At 35.6% G+C, this 26,449-nt stretch overlaps 1 protein-coding gene across 13 annotated transcripts in view; it reads right to left on the bottom strand.

The window, feature by feature from the left end:
• Positions 1 to 26,449, bottom strand: part of Gphn (gephyrin) — a 400,632-nt gene that overhangs the window by 125,682 nt on the left and 248,501 nt on the right. The window lies entirely within an intron of this gene.

Genomic DNA, 26,449 nt, shown 5'->3' with positions numbered 1-26,449 from the left:
AAGGCATTTACATAACATAATATAATGGAATTTAATTTTAAAGATAAGTTAAGAGTATCAAGTTTTATTTCATTTTATTTTATTACTTGTTTAAACAACGGGGAAAAAAGAGGATGTGAAAAATTAATCTGAGATTATGGCATTACATTAAATTTCTAAGGGAAGAAAATGAAAGGTTAAATGAAAGCTATACTATTAGAGTCCTCATTATTTTATTGTGTTGTACCATGTTATTTTATTGCAATTAACAGCTGACTGATTTTATAACATAGACAAGTGATTCTCCTTTCCACAGGAATCAAAATAATGTAAGAACAGTGTATTTAATTAAAGTAAATGGAGGAAATGAAAAAAAAAGAGAATTAACTGAAACACAGGTATTCACTTACTAATCAAGATACAAGACATCAAATAATTTATTTAGACATGTGTTTACATGTGAAATAGAATTTTTGCTTAAGATCACATTGCTTATTAATGAAAAGATATAAAACAGAAACAAAAGAAGGACAACACATAATAAATGGTAAGGAGCAAAAAAATGTCTTTTAAAAAAGCTGAGAAAATTTTAACAAGCAGCCACAATCTTTAGAGACAGATAAATTACTTACCTTATGCTTAGGTCATAACAAGAATAGCACAGTGTTTAAAGTCATCTCTTCATTATAGAAGGTACAATTGAAAGCCATAGGTTATAATAACATGAAATGCTACACAGAAATGAAGACTCTTCCAGTCCAACATGAAAAGCTAACTCTTTTGGGAGAAAATTTTAACTTACATTTAATGTAACATGAACAACTGAAGGTGTAAATGTCAAAACATATCAATAACATACAAATCTCACACTAATAAGGGAGAAACAGAAACAGCTCAATCACTCAGGACACAGAAGTTAAATTGGATTATAATTTGTGATACACAAGGGAAGGCACATCACTCTAATGGTGAAAGATGCATGCATAATCTATAACTACTCATTTATGTCCCCAGCCCACTCATACATACAAAAAGGGTCCACTAACAATACAGGGAAAGAATGTAGTGCCAAGCTGTTATGAAGAAAGCAGTACACACGGAAGCACAGCAGTGGTCATGTGATTTGAGAGGTGTTCTTCCCCTAAAGCATCCCATCACCATGCTCATTTTAAAGAAGCCACAAAAAGATTCCCTTTCAATGCTGCAGTAGCTACGAGCCCCCAGCTTGAAGCTAGAGTGTGGAATTTTGATCACCGTTCCCTGCGATGTCAGGGGCTCTCCAATGGAAGCCAGATGTGGACAGCTAGTTAGTGGGAGTATAAGTAAATGCAAACAACAAACAGCTCTTTCTTTCTGCATTTCATAGAAGGGAGGACTGAAACAAATCAAACCAAGCCCATGCCAAGTATAGGTTCTTAAATAACAATATTAGGATGCAAAATATTAAAATAAGGATCATATTTGATTGTAGGTAAACACTAATCAATTCTCACAAAACTACTGTTTTTCTGCTCACTAGGCTCATTCATGTTCTTTCTCTTAGAAATGCTACAAAACATAGTTCACATGGAAAAAATTCTAAGCAGTTGGTCAGATGGGGTCAAAATCAAGAAGGTAATAAATCATCTTCTCTGATGAACATCAAGAAAATCATCTAAAATTTTAACTGGATAGTAATCTCACTTTAAATTCAAAATTAAGCATATTTGCTTAATTATATAATCTGATAAGTTATATGGTTTGGAAAGATACAATTTAAATTTTTATATTGTTTAAAAACAAAAAGTTTATTCACATTGAAACTAAATTTCCTATGGATTTTACTCTCAATAAATATGACTTCAAATATGGGTTATTCTTGTCAGTAGTAGGGTCACATCAACTCATCAGAGAAAAAAAAAACCCCGAAACCCCTCTGTTTTTCTATTATTAATGACATTACTTCATCTGTTTTTTTTATGAGTGTGACATGAATTTTTAATTCATGGATGACTTTTCAATTTAGTTAGCAGATTTGTGACTGTTCAAAGATCAGGTACCATATTTTATCATCTTATTCTTAACAGGCGAGAATAGTTTGACTTTTCCTGCAGCATGGCTTTAGCATTTTAGGTGGTGAGTTCTCCCATAATCTTAGTTTTCTCATGGGAAATATAAAGGTTTATTGTGGGGCTCAAAGGAAATGAAGAATGCATTACTAATTTGAAGCTATAAAGAGGGAAATGACTATCAGTAGTTGTTATGATAGTGGATTCACTGACAGTTATAACGCACTTTCTCACTATATACCCTTTTCCATCACACTTTCCTCACTAGCTCAGAATGGAAGCAAGTAGGGGAGGAGGGGGAGGAACCAAACAAATAAAACCCCCAACAAACACATGCTGTTTTAAGATTTCCAGTAGGGACTGGCCAGAACTTTTCAGAAGTGTCATGGCCATATGGCCACATGTAAAAATGAGGCCATAAAATCAGAGCTAGAATAGTCTGAACTAGTTCTAGGAAATGCTTTGCATTTTGGACTTTTAGACATCAGACAAGCTTCTGATCCAAACTCTCTTCATCTTTTAAGATTCATCTTGGATTATATCAGTTATGAACAATATTTTCCAAGTTCTTTAATCACAAATAATATTTTCTTCCTTTAAGTTTCTAATAATGCTGAGATACAATTTACCTAAAAGTAATTACCAGATTCAGCAATTTAAAATATATAGCTTGGTGATTTTTAATAAATTTACATGACTGTACTGTCATTAGCATAATCTAGACTTAGGTTTTCCTAAACTCTTGAAGTATCTCCTGATTCTTTATCAAGGATTTAACATAGTTCTTCATTACCGATAGGAATTCTCAATAGAGTATATTCTTGGAGAAGCAGGATTATGACTATTTTTAAAAATATTTTCTACAATGTAAAATACAGTGTTTTGTACAAAGTAAAAACTTGCAAGATCTGAATGTTTAGTTTGTAGTAATCATTGTTCTTTTCAAATTCAGCAGGCCAGAATTTTATTTTTGCTAGCACAAGTACCATCACATTCATATCTGTAGTAGGTAAAACTATTTTATCAGCTTATAAGGCACTTTCACTCTTTTGGCCAGATGGAATTAGTAGCAATGATATGAAAAACAAGTAGATTCTAGCTATCCCATGGAATGGTTTCAAGAATTGATAAAACTTACTACTATTGAGGTTAATCAAATAATGACATGTATGTGCAGTGCAATAAAGGTTTTCTATACTGGGGGTGTCAGTCATATTAAGTACATTTCTTATTTTCTAAGAGAATAGGATGTTCTATTATTTCAAATGGTCTAGTCACTAGAAGAGCAGAAATATATAGTTCTGACATGTTACAGTCCTTTTAAACCCTGATTATTAAACTTATTAAGATTATTAAGAGTAATCTCTCTCTGAAAGTATGAACTTCTTTGAGGACCATTTACTTATAAGAATAACCTTTAAGAAAAAGAGGAAATGGCCCCATTTGTAGTGACTCAGATTGTGTGCCTCTTTAGCTTACCCAGAAACAAAAGGAAAGTTTTGGTTTAAATAGCAGTAAGTCAACAACATTACAATATTAGATTCGTAAGTCCTGTTGCCTTCTCAGTTCTTACATAAATAGAGTATTGATCAAAAATGTGTTTTATCTTCTATGGTGGCATTCATATATTACTTTATTGGAGTAAGTCAGGATGTAAGAATCTGGCTTACCTGAGACTACTGACGATTTATGTTTAATTAGACTTGTGGAACTCTAAAACAAATTCAACTGAAGAATACAAACCCTTTTGGCCTGCTTAGGACTGGGAGGCAGCAGAATAAAGAGAAACATTATTTGAAGTTGAGTGGTTTCCTTTTCTTAGCTCTTTGACGTTAGACATTTATCATTTGGAACTTTTAATTTCCTCACATAAAAAATGAGGAAAATTAATTAGAATAACATATGTAAACATGGAAAGAGAAGCATGAATCTGTTACTGTTCTGATACAGATTTTCAGTTTATAGGCTGTATGTAGATAGACTCTGAAGCACATGAGAATTAAAAATTTCCCACAGTTCATGCCATCACCCAAGTGACAAGAGATTGTAAATTTTAGTTTTTTAAATTAAAGCTTCATAAAAAGGTTGAATGAAAGTCTGAGATTAGTTGTGCAAGGATTAATATAGTTCAGTGTTGGATGTCTTTAGTCAACTTATCTCCTCTCTATGGTCTTAATTTATTTATCTATAAAATTAAGATGTTTCTGGAGGTTTAAGTGAAGTCAATGTGATTTTTGAAGAACTCTAAAACATCTTAAAAAGTCAGGGGTCCATTCCTCGGGATAAAGAAATAAAATTATGTATCTTTCTGTTTAGTAACCTGTATCTACTGTTTTCTTTCATTATGAGCTCAGGCAGCAAACCACAAAAATATTAAAATAAACTTGTACTTCATGATGTGTCATCATAAAATACCATTGATGTTCAGCATCATTTCAAGTCATAGAAGTTACTAAACCTGGTCCTACAACTTGGTATTTAATGAATTTAAAAGGGCATTATTTTATCACATTTAAAAATATTTTAAGATTTTCATTGATTTGTTCTTCTTGGCTATTTTAAATACAAAAAAATATTTTCTGCAATGAAATCTGTATGCTTTGACAGAGTAGCAAGGGAAATGGTGGCAGAAGCAAGGTAAAAAATTCACTAGGATAGATAATTTTTAAGCCTTTTTTATTTGTATGATTTTGTGGCTCTAAGAAAAATTTCCCACTATCATTATCTTTAAAGATTAAAAAAAAATTATTTATGTGTATATGTATGTTTGTAGTGTGTATAGTAAATGTGTGCTGTGCCCACAAAAGCTTGAAGAGGTGTTGGATGCTCTAGAGTGGAATTATAGTTGGTTGTGAGCCACTGGATATAGGTGCTGCGAACCAAACTCAGGTCCTCTAGAAGAACACCAAGTGCTCTTAACTTCTGGGTCAACTTTCCAGTCCCCATTCTTTGCTGCTTGTCAGATACTATACAAAAGGAGTACTTTAAAAAAATGTATACACACACAACACACACACACACACACATACACACACACAGGCAAACACACACGTGGACAAACACAATTGGTCATTGAATTAAACAATTGTCCATTTAACATTACTAATAAGAAATAAAAAAGAAAGTGGTTAATTTAAGAAGTTATTAAAAAAACCCTGAAAATTAAAAATTTCTGCTTCATGTTTTTCCTTTTAGTTTAAGTGATCAATTAAATGGTGTACTCATTTAACACTCATCACATTTAAAAGTTATCTAATCCCAGGTGAATTCTCTCTCTCTCTCTCTCTCTCTCTCTCTCTCTCTCTCTCTCTCTCTCTCTCTCTCTCACACACACACACACACACACACACACACACATATACAAACGCAAACATGTGTGTGCACATGCACAGACTCACTTGCATCCATAACTAAGTCCTTGAAGTCCAAATCATTTGTTGATTATAGATGAAAGAAGAATACTATCTATCAGCAATGTATAACATGAGTTTCTGTAGGCACAGAGTAATTTTTATATGTATAAATGTTTATAACTGCTTTTCAGGGGACAATCTGTAAATTTCCCAATTTAATACCAATTTTTATCATCTTAAATTCCATTGAACTTGCTTAAGTCCCAGGTTTAAATGAAGAGTGTTTTTTCAGGATCGACTTTTAAATGAGGATGGACATTCTGCAGCCTCCACAGAGAGTGAAGTGAATTATAATCACTACAGAAAGCCAAAGCTGATTTATATTTGTTTATAAATAATCTGATGAGTTCTTTTTCTGTTATTAAAAAGACATGAAGGTACTATAGCACATATAGAGCATCCTTAAGAAGAAAAACCACATTAGAAAAAGTCCATGACTCAAGGAAATATATATTTCATTAATGGAATATTTTTAAGTCTATCCTAGCCCACAGCTTTCATTCTAAACTCAAGTCATTTTCAATGACTTACAGAAATTGCAAATCTCAGATTGGTCTCTCCTTGATACCAACACTTTTGATCTGTTGTTCTGAGAAATGTATTTCATTTTAATCTTGATGTATATGTGCATATGTGTGCTCATGGAGGTCTGAGGAAAACCTAAATTGTAGGTCTCTGTCTTCCATTTTGTTTGAGACAGGGTCTCTTGTTGTCTGCTGTTAAATATGCCAGGTAGCTGGCCTGTCAGCATCAGAGATCTTTCTGTCTCTGCCTTTCATCTTGCTGTAGGAGAGACTTGTTTGGCTTTATACAGGCTTTAGGGATCTCTTTTCAGATTCTCAAAGTTCTCCCGCAAGTATTTATCCACTCATTTATCTCCCAAGCTTTATTCTTAGAATTTTAATGTTGATCATAGTATAAAAAATACTAATTATAGCTGGGCAGCAGTGGTGCACGCCTTTAATCCCAGCACTCCGGAGGCAGAGCCAGGGGGATCTCTGTGAGTTCGAGGCCCGCCTGGTCTACAGAGCAAGATCCAGGACAGGGACCAAAACTACACTGAGAAATCCTGTCTTGAAAACCCACCACCACCACCACCACCACCACCACCACCACCACCACCACCACCACCACCAACAACAACAAAACAAAAACAAAAAAACAAACCCCCAAAACTAATTATATCATGTATTATGGTACCAATAAAAATTTTTGACTAGTAAGGATTTCTGAGTATTCATGACACTATCTCAATATTCAGTTAATAATTATTTTGTAGAGTAACGTCTTTATTCTAGTGGTTAGAAGAAGGTATTACTATTGGTTTGAGGTTACATGATAAAAGCAGTGACAGAACTCAACCTATTGACTTTAACTCACTAATCTATTGACTTTAAACTCAATAATCTATATACTAGTAGTTGAACCTTTCTCTAATTTAACAAGGGCAATCATCGCATTTCTTTTTTTTTTTTTTTTTTTTTTTTTGGCATTGAAGATGTTTTTTTTTTTTATTTTTCCATCACAGGCAATTTATTTTGTTCTATTCATTCACAGTTAATACAGAAAATACTTGGAAACATTTCCATATAATATTTGACACAGAAATCATCAAATAGAAGTATACAATGTTGACAGGAGGCAGTACATTTATAATTTATAACCCCAAATGTATTTATAAATTAGAAATGGAAAGATCTACAAATGAAATTATGAAGGTTCACCAAAGTAATTTAATCTGTCAGTTTCTCATTCATTTTTATGTCTTAATAATATTCTATTGTATGAATAAGCCACATTTTATTTCTCTCCAGTATTTGATAGCTATTTGAGTTGTTTTAACTTTTTTACTATTAGCTACACACTGCTGTAAACCTTCATGTACATGTTTCATAGGTGCACATTTTCAGTAGTTTGAGGTTATATTCCTAAGGGTAGAATTGTTGAGTAACAGAGTAACAATGTTTTGCATTTTGACCAACCACCAGACTGTTTTGCCAAAGTGGCACACCATTTTACAATCTCACCAAATCCTTATTTTTAAGGCTCTGATTTTTGTACAAAAGCATTCAATCATTCTGTCAGACCAAACCAGGAAAAGTAAGCTATAGTTCAGAGCTGTTCTATTCCATTTACTATGCAAAGCCAATCTTGGCGTTTGCAACTCTCAGCCCTTTTGAGTATTCTTGCAGTGTTCACCTTTTCCTCCACCACTTTTTTTTCTGGTTTATTTCTATCTATTACAAATGTATAAAAAATCCTCCATCAACACTGCTGATAGCAGCAGAACCTTGAGAAATATACCTTTGGTTTGCCTCAGAAAAGGAACACATATTGTACTGTAAAGTTTATAAAATTGGCACAAAACATTGTAATAATGTTACAATACCAGTTTTAAGAGTTCAGTGACTAATGGGGAGCCGATGGGATACATGCAGAACTGTGAAAGCGATCTCACTTAGCCAGCTGTACACGTAGACTGTAAATCTACATTCAGATCATTTCTGAACTAAGACTATCATCTCAGTTTATCTGTTGAGGTCAACCAGGAAAACCCTGGAATATACCTTGATTTTTGCAAAAATAACAAAATAGGGGGAGGGGTTTCTTCAGCATTTTAGTCCACGAGTAACAGTATCCTAACAGGCATAGTGTTCTCTCACTGTCAACATAGAATGAACTGCTGCTGGAGGTCAACTTGGGCTTTAATTTGCATTAGCACTTACATGCATAGTAGTCCAAGTTGTTGACCTCATGACTTTAAAAAGTAACTCTAAAAAAGTAAAATGGCCCTTCTTGGAAGACTAAAGAAAGACATCCAGCCACAGTTGTAAAAAGTCTCATCAAAACAATATACCCTTTTATGAATTACGCCTCAATTAAAAAAAAAAAAGTAGCCCCAAATAAGCAGCAGCTCTGAAAAAGAAAATATAACTTAAGATATTTGAAAAAAAAAAAAAACAAGGTGAATACAGGTTCAAAAGTAATTAAGATATATTTTCTTAAGGCTATCTAGAATTAGGCTTTAAAGAATTCTACCATTTCAAGTTTACCACTAGTTACTAGATACCTATTTACAAACAAGATGTTCACCTTTTTTGTTCCTTTATCAAGAGAAAAATCTACCTTCAGACTATGAGGGTGGTGATGGGGAGGGACTAGAAAACAAGATTCAAACAATCCCATGCAAATATCACATTTTTCAAATGGAAGAACTCCAAACTGCACTAGAAGTTTCAATCACTAAGACACTTTCCATTGAAATGATTTAAGTACAACTACATGGCACCAAGGTTTAGGCCTAATATAGGCCTGACAACCAAGTCCTTGTTTTCTGGAAGAAAGGCCTCAAAAGTCCCACTCAATTCCATATAACAATACTTCAAAGATCAATTAGGTTTTCCTTTCCTTAATATTTTTGTTTTTGACTTCTAATCCTAAAGACTAGATTAAAACTTAGCTCATTTCCCAGAAGGCATTGCTTCCCTTTGCTCTATGAAAGAGTCCACCAAGACCTCTTCCTCAAAACCATCTAGCCCCCAGCCTCCAGCCTTTGCTTGTGATGCATCTTTCTCAACATCCTGAAAAGGTAATGTAGGTAAAATATGCTCATAAACATTAAAACTAGTTGTTAGAAAGACGTAACTAGCTTTATAATTTAAGTTTTAAAGCATAAATACTTGCAGCTTAATCTGCCCTGACAATGATTGTCGAAGCCTAGAATTCAATATTTACAAATTCTCATTCACACACACAAAACACACTATTATCACACAACTTGTGTCTTGAGAGAATCTTCTGCTTTTTAAATCTTTGGCCTCCCAGTCAATCCCAAATTCAACCAAGTTTTCAAGTTCTGGTAGTTACCTGGACCACTGAGGCATTGCCACAAGACTTCTTCTCTTTTGAAACATCCTTTTTCTCTAGATATTAGGATAGCTACACCAGCTTGTTTCTTCTGTGGTGTATGTTGGTGTGGAATTATCTATTGCTTGATTTTTCATGGATGTGTTTAGCTTCTTTGGGTTGAATTTTCCCTTCTAGTGCTTTCTGTAGGGCTGGGTTTGTAGACAGGTATTGATTAAATCTGGTTTTATCCTGGAATATTTTGTTTACTCCGCCTATGGTGATTAAGAGTTTTGCTGGGTATAATAGTCTGGGTTGGCATCCGTGGTCTCTTAGTGTCTGCATGAGATTTGTCCATGATCTTCTAGCTTTCATAGTCTCTATTGAGTAGTCTGGTGTTATTCTGATGGGTTTACCTTTATATGTTACTTGGTCTTTTTCCTTTGCGGCTCTTAATATTTTTTCTTTGTTCTGTGTGTTTAGTGTTTTGATTATTATGTGGCGAGGGGACTTTTTTTTTGGATCCAGCCTATTCGGTGTTCTGTAAGCTTCTTGTATCTTCATATGTATTTCTTTCTTTAGGTTAGGAAAGTTTTCTTCTATAATTTTGTTGAATATATTTTCTGTGCCTTTGAGTTGGTATTCTTCACCTTCTTCTATCCCTATTATTCTTAGGTTTGGTCTTTTCATGGTGTCCCAAATTTCCTGGACGTTTTGTGTTATGACTTTTTTGTCTTTAGTGTTTTCTTTGACTGACGAATCTATTTTCTCTATCATGTCTTCAGTGTCAGAGATTCTCTGTTCCATCTCTTGCAATCGGTTGGTTATGCTCGTTTCTGTAGTTCCTGTTCGTTTTGTCAGGATTTCTATTTCCAGCATTCCCTCAGCATGTGTTTTCTTTATTGTCTCAAATTCATTTTTCAGATCTTGGAATGTTTCTTTCATCTGTTTAATTGCTTTTTCTTGGCTTGATTTGATTTCTTCCCATTTTTTGTTCGTTTTTTCTTCCATTTCTTTAAGGGAGTTTTTAATTTCCTCTCTAATGGAGTTTTTCATTTCCTCTTTAAGGGAAGTTTTTATTTCCTCTTTAAGAGAGTTTTTCATTTCCTCTTTAAGGAAAGCTTTTATTTCCTCTTTAAGGTAGTTTTTCATTTCCTCTTTAAGGAAAGTTTTTATTTCCTCATTGAGGGAATGTTTTATTTCTTCTTTAAGGGCCTCTATCATCTTCTTAAAGTCATTTTTAGGGTTGATCTCTTCTGTTTCTTCTGTCATGGTATGTTTAGGTCCTGCAGGTGTAGAATCACTAGGTTCTGATGTTGCCATATAGGTCTTTATGTTGTTGCCTGTATTTTTGCACTGGCGTCTACTCATCTTTTCCTCTGTGCGGTGCAGGTGGTGTCTGTGTCTGAGAGTGCCTCTCTTGTTCTAATTTTTAGTCTTGGTTTAGTAGGGGTTCTTGGTTAAATTGGTGCTATTGGGCTGTTTCTTCAGGGACAGCTGATTTCAGTTGGTGAATTATATACTTATGATTCTCGTGATCTGGTTTGGTGACTGGGTAGCGCCTTCTTCTGTGTTCCCAGGTCACGTTTTGTTCATTTGTCAATTCCTCAGCTGATCTTGTTTCTTCAGACTTCAAACTGTAGGCATCTGAATCCTCTCCCAGATGGGTTTCAGCTGAGCAGGGTAGTCTCACCAACACCTCCAAGTTGTTGGGTTTCACAGGATCAGCAGTTGGGCCCTGGGTTGTCCCCAGACGGAGTGTCCAGACTCGCCCTGGTTCCGACCCACGGAGATAGCCTCTTCCCCAGGTGTTGGGGCTAGGGGCGTCCCCATTCCAAGCTGTGTCCGCCCCTCTCTGTCCCCGGGCCTGTCCACCCCTGTGGCCCGCCTCCACAGGCCCACCTGCGTCCACTTGTCTCCTCTACTGGGCCTGTATGTCCCTGTCAGCTGCCGCTGGGTCTGTCTACCTCTGCGGGCGGCCAATTGGCCTGTATGTCTCTGCCGGCTGCCGCCGCGGGCCTACCTACCTCTGCTTGTCACTGCTGCCGGGCCCATCCACCTCTGCGAACTGCCACGGGGCCTGTATGTCTCTGCCGGTTGCCGCTGGGCCTGTATGTCCCTGTCGGTCGCTGCCACCGGGCCCTTCCACCTCCGCAAGTCGCCGACCTACGTCTGCCTGTCTTCGCTGCGTGGCCTGTCTACCTTTGTGGGCCGCCGCCAGGCCTGAATGTCTCTGTCGGCTGCCGCCGCTGGTCCTGTCCACCTCCGTCTGCTTATCTCTGCCGCAGGGCCTGTATACCTCTGTGGGCCGCCGCTGGGCCTGAATGTCCCTGTCAGCCACTGCCGCCGTACCCGTCTACCTCCGCGGGCCGCTGCCACAGGCCTACCTGCGTCTGCTTGTCTCCGCCATCTTGCCAATCATCGCATTTCTAATCAGATCACTTTGGGTTTCCACTGCCTTGGTTATTCTTAAAATATTTTACTTATTTATGGTGTCTGTGTCTCCCATATGTGCCCATGGAGGTCAGAGGACACCCCATGAGTATTGGTTCTTTCCTTCCATCATGCAGGATCTGAGGAGTGAACTGGAGTCAGAAAGTGCTTCAAGCTACTGAGCCACCTTGACAGTTCTGCCTTTTTCCCTTGGTTATTTTTCTTAACAATGAGAACTACAGAAAACAGGAATGTTACAGAGGAATAGAAAAAAACAAAAACAAAAACCTAAATAGCAGTTTAAAGAATAGCACTATGGGGTCAAATTGATTGCATTTGAATTTTGGCTTTATCAATTACACAATTAACACCATATAAGTCACAATCTCTTTAGGTTTTTGTTTTGTCATATATAAAATAATTAGTAATAATAAGATCCATTTATACTCACAGGATACTTATAAAGAAAATGATAAATAGATGTAAAACCCTTAGTTAGAAAAGCTGTTTCAGAGTGGACACTACGTTGAGTGTTAGGCATTATTTTGTTGTTAACTACTGTTCGGATGCTATTCTGAGTGGATAATAAAAAATGTAGATTAATTCTTTTGTAATTTTGACAGCTCTTGAAAGATCAAGTAAGGCTAATTAAAGCATGTTTTGAGAAAGAAGTATTAAGAATTACTAATTTTAAAAAATGGATTTTAAAGAGATATAATCAGTAAGGTAAAAAAATCTCAATAATTGAGCATAAAATCATGATTCATTTTCTGGCATCTCTGGAAGAAAGTTATACGTCTTTAGTAAATATGAGTTTATAGATACTCAGTTTCTGTTTAGGTTTGATATACTTAGTTTTCATTTTTAAGTATTACTTATTTGTTTGCATAATTAAGTGATATACCATGAAAGCACATAGCTCAACTGCTTACCTTTCTAAACCAATGGCTGCTAGATTTCAGTGTTAGAAAAAAATGTAGCTTTTATTTCTCAAAATGCTTGACTAGCACTTAACAGGCACATGGAAAATGTACAAATACAAAACAATGCCTACAGCATATTTGTAAAGCAGCGATGATCTAGAAAATGTGCTTCCTTTGTCAACTAGACAAGAGCCACGCTTTCTGAAGTCTTGTAGCACAGCGAGGAGTGGTTCACTCTGCACTGTTAATCAAAAACGTCCAAGGCCATACAGAGTGAAAAGTAACCAACAGCATGGTGTTACTATAAAAAGTCCGGTTTACGTTATAACACGTCATTTTCAGTTTCTCCGAATGCACAAGCTTCGGGAGTCTGGGCTAACTCAAACAGAATCCAATGGAGAAATCAACTGTTGTGCAAACTGCACCTCTACTGTACGAAGAAAACTGTGTCTAAAGTTAATTTTTCCAAAAAGGGCAAATCATGACTAATAAACATAAAATGAACATGTACCTAAGATTTTATCTAAAGTATTAATGTGAGGACCAGCAAGATTTTCAAACAGGTTCAAAAGAGAATTGCACATACATGTGCATGTAATTGCACAATGGTGCACACATAGGCACCACTAGGAATGTTAGTACTAAATTTACAGACAGATCAATAATAAAGCAAAATTTACATGTGGACACAATTTCCATTTCTGTAAGTCAGGATTTTGTGTACTCCTTGTCTACCAAAACCTAGTGTTGTGTAATAGTCGAGAAAAGGAAAGGAGAAGTACCACAGATGGTGCTCTAGATAGGACAGCCAGTATCTTGTTGTCTGCTTTTGAACTCTTTCATAATTTTATCTGATATTTTTAAGGCTTGGGAACATTTATATTTATTACTGAATTCTAGTTGGAGAATGTCTCTTCCTGTACACCTTTGTTTTCTAAGACTGCATGCACTTCCTTTTCTAGTTACTTTAAATAGATGCATTTTTACTTTTTGGTAATATTAAAATTGTTTCTAATGTTTGCAAATGGAATGAATTTATAAAAATACATTAAAATTTTAATTTAAAATAAAATTGTAAAGACTTACTATATAACACCATTGGTATGTATGGGACGCTGGGGACTCAACTTTGGAACTTGTGCACGCTAAGCGGTCAGTCAGTCTACCACTGAATTACATCCCCTCAAACCACAACACACTTATTTTTTATTTTTTTAAATTACTTATTTTATTTTTGAGAATATCATGACATCATGTCCCTCTTCCTTTTCCTCCCTCCAAATTCTTCCAGATACCTGTCCTTGCTCTTTTCCCTCATGACTGCTTCTTTTATTAAGTGTTGTTTAATACATGTATGTATGCAAATATGTCTACATACTTAACACACTCCTAAAACCACAAGTACCACTGCTCTGTCTGTACAGCGTAACTTATATGTATATTTCCAAGGGTTGACCATTTGGTATTGGAGAACAAATTGGTGAGCTCTTCCTACCAAAGAAATAGAGAGACTATTTCTCCCACCCTCATCATTCCTTTTGTAGTTTTCTTTTTTATTCAAGTTCTCTGAACACTGACTTTGGATAATTAACCTCAGCTTAATAAGATTCAGCCAAGGGAAAGTAAGAATGAAAATAACATTTCCTATGGGAAATACAAATGTTTGGCATAATCCAGACATTACACTTTTGGGTGAAGCTTCACTTTAGACACCATATGTTAGAAAAGGAAAACTAAATGATCACAAGTAAGTAAAGGGACATTCCTTTGCCTACAGTATTGTTAAATATAGGTTTGTATGTAGTTTGAGCTGGTTCAGCACACTTCCATTCATTATCTTGCAAAATTGGCAATTACTTCGTCTACATTGCTGGTTCTCCTCTCATGTTTGTTAAGAGTTCACATTTATAACTCATTCTCAGGATGAACAAGATTAGATTACTTACTTTAGATGTGAATGAATTTCAAATTTCAAATTAGTGTACACTGTAGGTCCAAAGAAATATGCTTATCTGATCAGCCAAAATCTATGTAATAACTTTTAAAGCATTAGTTCACGTAGATAATACATTATTCATTTATTCAACTATATTTTTTGGTAGGGAGTAAAACATGACTAAGACCCACAAAGACCTTGCTATGTTGGAACTTACATTCTACTAAAAGAAGGGAGATAAGAGCACTTCAGACGATACAGGCTTATATATTTGAATGCTTGGTCACCAGGGAGTGGCACTACTAGGGTATGGCATTTTTTTTTTTTTGGTTTTTCGAGACAGGGTTTCTCTATGTAGCTTTGCGTCTTTCCTGGAACTCACTTGGTAGCCCAGGCTGGCCTTGAACTCACAGAGATCCGCCTGCCTCTGCCTCCCAAGTGCTGGGATTAAAGGCGTGCGCCACCACCGCCCGGCCTAGGGTATGGCATTTTTGGAGGAAGTGTGCCACTGGGGGTGAGCTTTGGAGTTTCAGAAGCCCAAGCTAAGTCCCCAGAGTCACTCTCTTTCTCTCTTCCTGCTACCTGCCAGCATGAATGCAGAACTCTCAGCTACTTCTCCAGCACCATGTCTGTTTGTGTGCCACCATGCTTCTCTGCATGAGGATAATGGACTAAACCTTTGAAACTGTAAGCCACCCCAATTAAATGTTTTTCTTTAAAAGACATTGTTGTCATGGTGTCTCTTCAAAGCAATAGAACACTAACACAGTGGACAAGGATGACTTCTGAGTAAGCATCACTTCAGAGATGAGGCAGTCAGATGAGCATCTAGGGGAAGAACTAACAAGGCAGAGGGAACTGCTAGTATCATGTAAGGATCAAGGAGTGTCTTGAATTACCATCTCATGAAGGTTATTTTGAGAGCTAAACAAATTGAGGCAGAACAGTTGGTATTATGCCTAACATTTAGTAAAGGACAAATATTTATTGCTTTGATGTAATAACTGGGATAATGATGGTAATAACTACAATATAGTATACCAACTACCAAAATTGAGGCACCAGAACTATACTTCTCAATTCATTATGGCCTAGAACTGTTTACAACCACTTCCAAGCCAAGTAAGACTTGTAACTGATCAGAAAGGCCAAAGATTGGTGACAGAATGAGGCACAGGTGATAAGACTTAAACGTTCCAGCAACATGAGATTAACCATGTGTTTTGGAAAATATTTGGTAGGTATTTCAGAAAGATCGAAGAAGAAATTTCCAATAAATGTTAAGCTCAGTTGTAGAGCCTAGCATCCAAAAGGCTATGAATTCTACCCTAGTATTGAAGAAATATGGATGATTAGCATATGGGTTGTTTGTCATTATCTGTTCTGACCATGTATTTGAAATATTTCATTAAAAATGGGAACAGAAAAGGTAATGGGCCAATGAAAGGACATTTAAATAGACTGCCACTACTAAGAAACCTTTTAGCTTATATATTTTTTTCACAAAATTAGGTACAATCTAAACATCTTTATATAGTCTTTATTCTACAAACAAACACAATGCCATGTATTTAGCTCATAGCTATAAAGATCCCTGTTCAGTGGTAGCAATAGCTGAATAAATAATCTCAGGTTATCTTAGTTTGTCCATGTATCTTGAACTTTTGAAACATAGATTTAAATTGAAAGATTGGTGAGGTTTCAGAAAACTTAAAATAATCAAGGATATAGAAATAACTGTAAGCTTCTACTCTTCAACGTATTTTGTTTGCTTCATCAAAGATTGGGGAAGCTGAGAGTTATATGGTTCAATTACTGTACTTACTTTGACTTTCTTTAAAATATTTTTTGGTAAAAATTAAGAAAAGCTTGGTAATTCACAGTCTAGAAAAATGATTCAGAAATATGAAAATTAGCCCTCCAATTCCAAATTATTTCCTTGTTTTCCATGTTTTTAAAAATAAAATTAATGTGAAAGGGTAAGATTTTTTTCCTTCTCTACCTGGAAAAAAAGAACTTTGGTTTATTTTCTATTAAAAAATGCATATATGAGGTAAGAGGAATGCTCAATAGAGCTCTAAAGGATGCTAATCATTTGACCATAAAAATAAAACTCGAATAAATGTTTACAATATGGAGGGCAATTATGAGATTTATTAACTACCTTGGAACTATCATGGGTACAGGGTTATGTTTGATGTATTTTAAGTTGGATGATTTTGCTGTGAAATATTACAGTAATGCAACTAAAATCAGCCTTAATTTGATTCAAATGACTTCCACCAAATATGTCAGACAGTGGACAAATGATGACTGATCCAACATTTCCTTAAAGAACTACTGTAGGTCTCACTAGCATCATCTTTTCTCTTTCCTACTCTTCAACACAAATTCATTATTTGAGGAAATGGCTATTCTCACAAGCTATTCTCACAAAGAAGTAGTACCAGGGGCAATCTTGGCAGCAACTAACTTTAGATTATTTGTACTGCTTTTATTTGAAAATTTCCTTTTTTCTCAACACTATAGAAATGCATAATCTGCAGTTCAGTACAGAGTTAAAGGGGCTGGATTACAATAGTGTTCTTTTCTTTCAGTTCATGTATACATAGTCGTGTCTTCCAAGAGCTATACTTTAGTCATGTATACTTCTCAGCAAGAATCCTTAAACATGACAGCTCAAAAAAATATGGACTTAACTTGTTAAGTTGTCCAAGAGAGAAAAAATAATAGCATGCTGGCTTTGTATGACCCTAGGCAATACTAAATGCAGAACAGCATGGAAAATATCAAAAATGGTCTTTTCTTTTCTTATCCTGAGGGATACTAAGATAGAATGAAGAAAATTATTAATATTATTGAAATCTTTTGCTATAAAAAGTTCCTATGACTCTGGATTCCATTCAGTGTTTCACGGAGTGTCAGTCTATGAATGCCCTTAAGGTCTTTTAAAATTCACCCCTGCTCCAGAGGTTATTGCTTCTGCTTTCAAACTGTGTAAATGGGAGTTAGAGTAAGAGAACTACTCAAGCACTAAAGCAGTAAAGGGAGCAAAAGCTACAGCTAGTTTCCTTCCTTCAATGTTTCCATTCTATATCCTTCTTTTTCTCTTTACAACGCTTTCCTTCCCTCCTTTTTCATTCTTTTCCCCTTGAAATGCAAAACACCTGATGCCAGCATACATAGTATTTTCTCTCTCCTCCAAGTCATATGTGTGTGTATCAACTATAATTCAGATCCAACATTTTATTCATTATAGTAATTTCATATAACTCTTGCTATGCTAAATAACTTTTTCTTTCTCTAATTATTGTTACTGTAGTTTAAAAGATAGACTCGTGAGTGATTCTTCAAAGACTGTATTGACCAATTCATAGTTACTTATATGCCATTGGAAAGTAATGACAGTCTGGTTTACCAATTAGTTAGGCTGAGAAGTCAGTACAATGAAAAAAGCACATCCATGAATTACTCTGGCATCACATACTCATAACTATGTTATATTTTTTCAAAGTTAATGCTTCAGACATCATACACTTTTATGCTTATTTCTCCCGTAGTTTGTTTCTAATGATAGAGTACTATGTAGAAAAACCTCTCTTCTTTCTATTATTCATTATTAAAGTGAAAATAAAAATTGAAAATCTTTCCTCAAGTAGATAAGAGCAAATCTTGAATAACAGGTATAGTATACTTAGGAATATTAAGACTACAATATTTAAGATTAATCCATAGAAGTGAAAGGCACAGTTGTAAAAGACAGTAAGCATTTGTTAGGTTAACAGAAGTGGCTAAGGAAAGATCCAGCATGGTTAAAATGAACCCCAAAGAACTCAAAATATGCACTTAGATTCAAATGTGTGGACTTACAAAAAGACAAAATTCATTTTCAAAAACTATTTCCTACGTATATGTGAATAATTCTAACCTATGATGAGTCCCCTCCCTTTTCTTTTAGGGTCTCTTATAAAACTTAAATTCATTAAATAGTAATTAAGCAAAATGAAGAAAGATAATAAAGAGTAAAGAGTTGCATTTTCAATAAGTTTTGTTTAAAAGGGTAATAACATGCTTAGCCTTTATCTCTTTTAAAAGTTGTCTATATTTGGAAAATTAATTAAATAAGCCTTATTAACAACTTTAGAAAAAATAGATACTATCTTGATGTGGAATAATCCTTCTGTACTCTGTGTCAATATATGTCGCTATGTTTGGTTTAATAAACAAGCTGACTGGCCAATAGTTACACAGGATAAAGTCAGATGGGAGAGCCAAACTGAGAATGAGGGGATGAGGAAGGGTGAAGTCAGGAGAGATGCCAGCCAGCTGCTAAAGAATCAGGAGGTATAGAAAATGAGGTAACAAGCCATGAGCCATGTGGTAAAGCATAGATATGAAAAATGGGTTAATTTAAATGTAAGAGTTAGGTAGTAACAAGCCTGAGCTATTGGCTGAGCATTTACAATTAATATAAGCCTAGAGTGGTTATTTGGGACCAGGCAGTTAGAACAGGAAACTTCTGTATACACTATCTAGATATTACACTATATAGTTACTGTATTATACTAAATAGAAATATGTGCCCTAAAGAAGTATTGTGAAATGTTAAGAGTTATATAGTAGGCTGAAAACTTTAATCTGCTCCAGGAAAATCTGTAATTAGCAAATGCTTTTTGGGGCTGAACAATATTTTGATGAATTTTAAAATACATCCCTCATAACTATTTTATCAACACAAAATCCACAAATGGTGAAATTTTTTAAGACATTAAAGCATATATATTTATTTTATTTTTAATTATGTATATCTATGTGAGAGTATGTGCATGCCTAGTGCAGGTGCTTAGTTGTCAGAGGCATTAGATCCCCTGGAGCTGGAGTTACTGGTGCTTGGGTGTTGCTTAATACAGGTGCTGGGAACCAAACTCAGGTCCTCTGAAAGAGCAGCAGCAAGCACTGTTAACTACTGAGCCATCTCACCACCACTGAGTTTTGATTTTTTTTTTTTACTCTAACTCAAAATAGCTTTAAATTTTTAGATTATGGTTTTTAATTTATTATAAATTTAATTAATTTTGTTATTATAATTTATTAATAAATTAAATTTACTAATTTAATTTAATTATGGTTTTTAGATTTATGGTTCTGGAACTCACTCTGTAGACCAGGCTGGTCTCAAACTCATAGATCCACCTGCTTCTGACTCTAAGTGCTAGGATTAAAGGTGTGCGCCACCACACCTGGCTCCATATTTAATTTTTATAACATTCTCTACATATTTAATGGACAATATCTACATTGTAGGAAATATAATTAACAAATACTTCTGATTTATCAGTAGCCATAGCACAACTCAAAGCAGAAACAACCAAGAAAAAGTCACAATCAATTTAAAATTTAACATTCACTTATGACATCAAAATCAATTAGACTTTTAAGCTCCAAACATTTTTCTTGTTAGAGCTTAAATAAATAATACACCAAACTTTGACACTTTGGCATGCTAAGTGCTCATAATTAAATGAAATTGGAATACTTTAGATGTTGCCTTAGAATCAAGGTTTTTCTAATCATCTCATTTGCCATCCTGAGTGTGGAGCAGAGCTTTGACTCTGCAATTCCATAGCAGACTGAAAGGTGGTTTTCCAAAACATGTAAACATTTTGGACCCTCTCCCCTGCAAAACCTCAGTAACTCAGGAGAGAAATAACTCATACAAAGGAAGATTAAAAGTTCTCCAGCTACTTATCCCAAGTATACCACTGAAGAGTAACATCACAGATACTCTGTATAAAACAACCTTTATTATTAGTGTGCAGTTTCTCATCTCACCTTTCCAAATTGTTTCTACTTCCCCTAAGGGCCCAGAGAATCTTGTCAAAGACTTGTTACCTAGGTACTAGTGAAGACATTCCACTTTCCTAAATTATTTGCTATTGTCTAAAATTATCTGTAGTATCCTTCTCTGTCACCCCATATGAAAAACGGGTACATTTCAGACATTGGCTGTCTTTCATATTTGTATGCTCCTGTGCATGTTAATAAATTTATATGCCCTTTCTCTGTTAATCTTTCTGTTTTCAGTTTGTTTAAGGCCACTTAAAGAATTTCTTGGGTCAAGGGAAGAATTCCTTTTACCACCATATTTTTTATCTACATCTGGCCATCTGATGAATTTTTTTTTGTAGGAAGTAAAGTCTCCTCAGATCAAAATCATGATTCAACTCTTTTGAAAGTGTATTGCCATGTTTTAACAATATTAAAAATCCTGCTCGCTATATGAATAATAAACTGGCTTTTGCATGAATCCCTTCTACTTCAGTAATTTCATGAGAACAACACATCTGCATAATTTACAAGTCAGTTCAGTTCAATTTCAGAGATGGATAAATGGGGCAAAGACAAAGGCAGTGATGGAGGATATGTTTGACTACATGATCATGGGGCTGGCAAATCAGTACTTCTTTAAGTTGGTCATGTATTTGTTTTACTTTTCTCAACTGTCTCCAAGGCTTAAACAAGTTACTAAGTATTTAATAAGTAGCACTTGATAAAAGAATACAAAAGGATTCAAAAAAATAAGCATGTACTATGAAGAAACATCAAGAAGTATTATAGAGGGCAGCTATGCTCACCACTATACCACCAATTAGAAAATGCCACACTATAGAGTTAATTAACTGTAGGCATAAACTCAATCCAGTTGGTATTTCATCTAACAAAAAATAGTTTGTGTTACGATGGTAGAAATTCTCATTTCATATTTTGTTTCCTTCATTCTTTACCTTCCACCACAATGAATATTATAAGGAAGAGAGAGCTGTCAGAGAACAAAACTATCCATCCTATAACCATTTAAAACTTGAGCAGGCTGGGTTATACTAGAAGTTAAAACACATTTCCCCCCAAAATAGTGTTTCAAATAGCAGATAGGTTCCTGCATCAATCCACATGTCCATTTAACCCTTAATTCAGGTAAACTATGGTACATTTCAACTTTCTAAGAGTTATATAAACTTAAGAAAATGAAAACTGTATATATTATTTATACAAAATAATAGGTTTCAATGACAATACCAGTTGACAAGCAATTGTGGTTGGGGAAAAATCTTACAAGGCTGCACCCATAGATCTTGAGCTACAGGCAATTAATGATTGCTGAGAAAGGGATAATCAACCTTCCATGGGATGTGTCCCTTTATTGATTATCCAATACCAAGGGGTCAGTCTTAAAACATACACATATAAGCAACACTAAATGTACTCAGCATGTTATTTTTATATACATAAATATATATGTATGTATACATGTAACAAGGAGAAAAAAGAGGACGTTTAGTTGGTTGTAGGTGGTGTGGTGTGAGGTGAATCTGGGAAGAGTGAATATGATCAAAATATATTGTAAGAAATTATCAAAGAATCAATAAAAATATTGCATGAAAGCTTAAAAACAAGAGTTTTCTCCTTTAATATTATATACTTTAATCATAATTGCCCTCTTCATCAAGGATTATACAAACTGTTGGAAAGCAGCTTAGAATCTGGTACAATTTTAAAAGTCATCTTCAAGAGAAACTTCATGAGTCTTGCCCTATTTATGGTGACTCCCCATAAAGTCTCACATATAATGGTATTCAAAGCAATATAATAATGATAATAAATAGTACTATTCATATGTTTGGAAGAAGTATGTATAAATAAATAACCTAAACACTATACCTGAGAGTAATTTTCAGGAAAAAGAAAACAGAGAAAAACCAAACAGTTAAGATAGCTAAATGGCTGAATGAAAAGAAAGCCATGGGTTTTAAATAGATGTTCATATATTCTTATTTCACTTACTTTACAATGATTAGAAAAAAGAAGCAAGGGATGGTACAAGTACTGACAATGCTATGTCAGGTCAAGTTGATAAAGAAATTTATAACACTAGTCTTTCAAATAAACTGAGGGCAAGGGAGAGGAAGAAAGAGAGGAAAGTGGGGACAGAGACGGAAGAGAGAGGTAGAGCAAGAGAGTCAGAGGGCAGAGGGAGAGGGAGAGAGAAAGGGGGAGAGAGAGGGGGAGGGGGGGGAGAGAGCGCAAGAGAGCCCGCTAGCCCAGACTGGCCTCGAATTTGCTATCTAGACAAGAATGACCTTCTACTTCTGATCTTCCCTACCATGAAGTACAGGCATCTCAACACCACACCTTGTTTACGTGTTAGGACTGAAGTATTCAAGGCTTTATGCATGACAGGCAAACAATCTATTGACTGAGCTGTATCACCAGACTAATATTTAATTTTCCAGTCAGATTCTATTTACTATATATAAAAATTCCAGTTATTGTATGTAAAACCTACTTCATTGTGTGACAAATTATCAGGCAACAAATCTGAATGAATTCCTTTGAGCTAAAAGTAACTGTAACTTTGTGCCTTTACTATAAATAGATAAGAACAGTTAATTATTGATTAAATCTGAATATTAGCTAATACAGAGAATTATTAAACTGTTCAGTTTTTAAAAAGATTGATTTACTTTTAAAAATTATGTATAAGTCACACATCTGTGTGTGGATATTCATGTGAGAGCAGGCAGAAGTCAGATGTTTAAGATCCCCTGGAGGTGGGCTGGTAGAAGCAGTATACACTCTTAAGTCTCCAGCCACAAGCTCTTTAATTTTTTTTTTATTTATTTTACAATACTATTCAGTTCTACATAATAGCCACAGATTCCCTTGTTCTCTCCCTTCCTGCCCCCCTCCCCTTCCCCCCAGCCCACCCCCCATTCCCACCTCCTCCAGATCAAGGTCTCCCCCGAGGACTGGGATCGACCTGATAGACTCAGTCCAGGCAGGTCCAGTCCCCTCCTCCCAGACTGAGCCAAGTGTCCCTGCATAAGCCCCAGGTTTCAAACAGCCAACTCATGCAACGAGTCCTGGACCTGGTACAACTGCCTAGATGCCTCCCAAACAGATCAAGCCAATCGACTGTCTCACCTATTCAGAGGGCCTGATCCAGTTGGGGGCCCCTCAGCCTTTGGTTCATAGTTCATGTGTTTCCATTCATTTGGTTATTTGTCCCTGTGCTTTATCCAACCTTGGTTTCAACAATTCTCGCTCATATAAACCCTCCTCTTTCTCACTAATTAGACTCCCAGCGCTCCACCAGGGGCCTAGAAGTGGATGTCTGCATACAGATTCCTCAGTCCTTGGATGGGGTTTATGGCACAACTATTAGGGTGTTTGGCCATGCCATCACCAGAGTAGGTCAGTCCCGGCTGTCTCTCGACCATTGCCAGCAGTCTTTAAAAAGTCCTGTCATTAAAATTTTACAGGGATAATAGGAATATTATTTTACATCATGTGAAATGACAGGAATAGTAGCCACAGAGCAATCAACACAACAGAGCTAGTAAGGGCTGGGGTTTCAAGGCCCAGGTTTAGGGTGCAAATTGAGCTCCAAACGAAAACTTAGCTCTGCATGTGTGCACCAAGGTTGGAGGTAGATAGCAGGTCTCTTTCTCAATCCTTCCTCACTGAACCTGGAGCTCACTGATTTTGCAAGGCTGCCTGGTAAAGTAGCCTCAGGGATACCTCTGTCTCTGCTTGCATTTTGATAACAGACATGCCACATCAGAGCCTGGCTTTCACACAGGCCAGGGACACAAACTCAGGTACTTATGCTTGTGAGGCAAGCATTTTACTGGCTAAGCTCTTGTTCTAGCCCCACTTAAAACTTTTAAAAACTAGGATGAATTATTTTCAGCAAGTTTACTTCAAAACTATGAGAAAAATTAATAACTGCCAAAGTATGAACATTTTTATAATATGGTAAGCAGCTAATTAAAAGGTTTTCTTCACACCCACACAAAAAATAGATGCAAAGTTTTAAAGCCCTGAAATAAAAACATGCAGGCTCTTTCACATGCTCAAATCTTAAATACATGTGAGCTTAGGCTATTTTGACTTTAGCTCACTGAAGAAAAAGTAAATAAGGATAATTCCCAAAGAAAAAAGGGATGACTTTAAATAATAAATGCTGTTAATAATGGGCCTGCTTAATATTTTTCTATATCGTCTCAATTATGGAAGAGAATTAAACCCTAAATGCACTCACATTCATTGTATGATATGACTAAATTTTTCTTTTACAAATCTAGAGTGAACCATCTTTCCAAGAATGTAAGAAAACATCCACACAAATTACTTCTGTGTTATATGGTTTTGATGAACAAAAACCACTAATGCTATAGTTTAAATATGAAATGTCCCCTATTCCAGACTCAAGTATTCAGCCACCTGGTCCCCAGCTAGCAAGTTTGTGGAACCTTTAAGAGACTGGGCTTAACTGGGGAAAAGGGTCTTGAGACATATGGAAGGCCCTTCTTCTGGTCTAGTTTCTGCTTGTGATCAACCCAGACGTTAGCAAGTTGCTGCCACAGCTGCAGGTTGTTTCTACAGTTACACCTTCCTTGTTACGGCATACTGTATCGCCTCAAATGGTCAGCCCTGATAAATCCTACTTTCCTGAAGTTATTTTAGACAGGTATTTTGTCATAGCAATGAGAAAAGTAACTAATACACTTAGGTTAGAAGAAAATGCTGTGAAAATAAAAAAGGTGACTAGGAAAAAGTAATAATTTTACTTTCTGAAGTTAAAATCTAGGTTGTACATTTTATTGTACCCAAATGCACACCTTGTATGAAATAAACAAACAAAAAATGTTACTACAAATCAAAAAGATACTTTTGTGGATTCTAAAAAATTTGTACTAGAAGTAATAATAAGCCCATGCTGCCAGTAAATCTATAGGTACAGATCAAGAAAATATGACCATGAGGTGCTCAGCATACTTAAAATCCTGGAATTTACAGAAGTTGTACAAACATGTACTGGCATTATTTCCTGATAGAGAACATAATGAGTTTAGAAAGAGAGGAGAAATGAAGACAAAATGCTGACCTGTGGTTATAAAGAAATAGAACACAATGATGACCATTCCACTGAGAAGTAAAAAATTTCTGATGTCAATTCTTTTAATAATTGCAAGGAACAACTTTAAAAAAGCAAGTAGAAATGTATATATGAGCCAAACCTCCTTTCCATCTAAACTGTTTGCCAGCTAGTGCTGGTTTGTGCAAGGTAGGAAGATCAATTCTATAATTTCTGAGATTCCCTTCCCACAACATCCAAAAGAATTAAGGTTGAAAAGATACAAATAATTATATGCTATTATTTTAGGTCCGTCCCCCTGCTCCCACAATGGGCATGCTAGCCATCTAGATTACCATATGCTATAGGGAATTAAAAATGAATGTAAATCTTTGGGATATTTGACACTAACAGGTAATAGGGTATTTGGGACTGTTTAAACTCATGATACAGACATAATCTGTTTATTAAGTTCTTACTGTATGCTGGATGAAGAAAGGGAGCAACCCAAAATAAGTTAAGTAATGCCTTTACTTAACCTAGTTATATAACTTGATAGTGGAATGCATAGCATTACAAATAAAATTAGGGAATAAGTCACATTCATTCAAACCACATCTCCTGTTTTTCCTAAAATGATCTGAAATTTAGAAATAGGTGCAGCAGAAAAGGAGCCAGCCCTGATCTCTAGCAGCTCAGAACACAATAAAGTGAAGTACTATGATGAACGTAGTATAAACAGCTAGGGATCTGTAAAAAAAAAACGGCTAGAATAGGGAACATCACCAGGACAAGCTTCAGAGAGGTGGAATGTTTGAATAGGCTTTTTTGGTGGGGGATGGGGGAGGCAGGAGGGGTGTTGCTTAGAGTAACAGAAATACTTAGTTTTGGATACTACAAGTCCAAAATGAAGCTGTTGGCCCATGATTCATTTTTAAAGCTATAGGAGAATT

This window comes from Peromyscus maniculatus, chromosome 14 (genome assembly GCF_049852395.1).
Source record: "Peromyscus maniculatus bairdii isolate BWxNUB_F1_BW_parent chromosome 14, HU_Pman_BW_mat_3.1, whole genome shotgun sequence".
Classification (NCBI taxonomy): domain Eukaryota; kingdom Metazoa; phylum Chordata; class Mammalia; order Rodentia; family Cricetidae; genus Peromyscus; species Peromyscus maniculatus.
The sequence above is the reverse complement of the archived record's forward strand: the minus strand, read 5'-3'. Positions and strand labels throughout refer to the sequence as shown.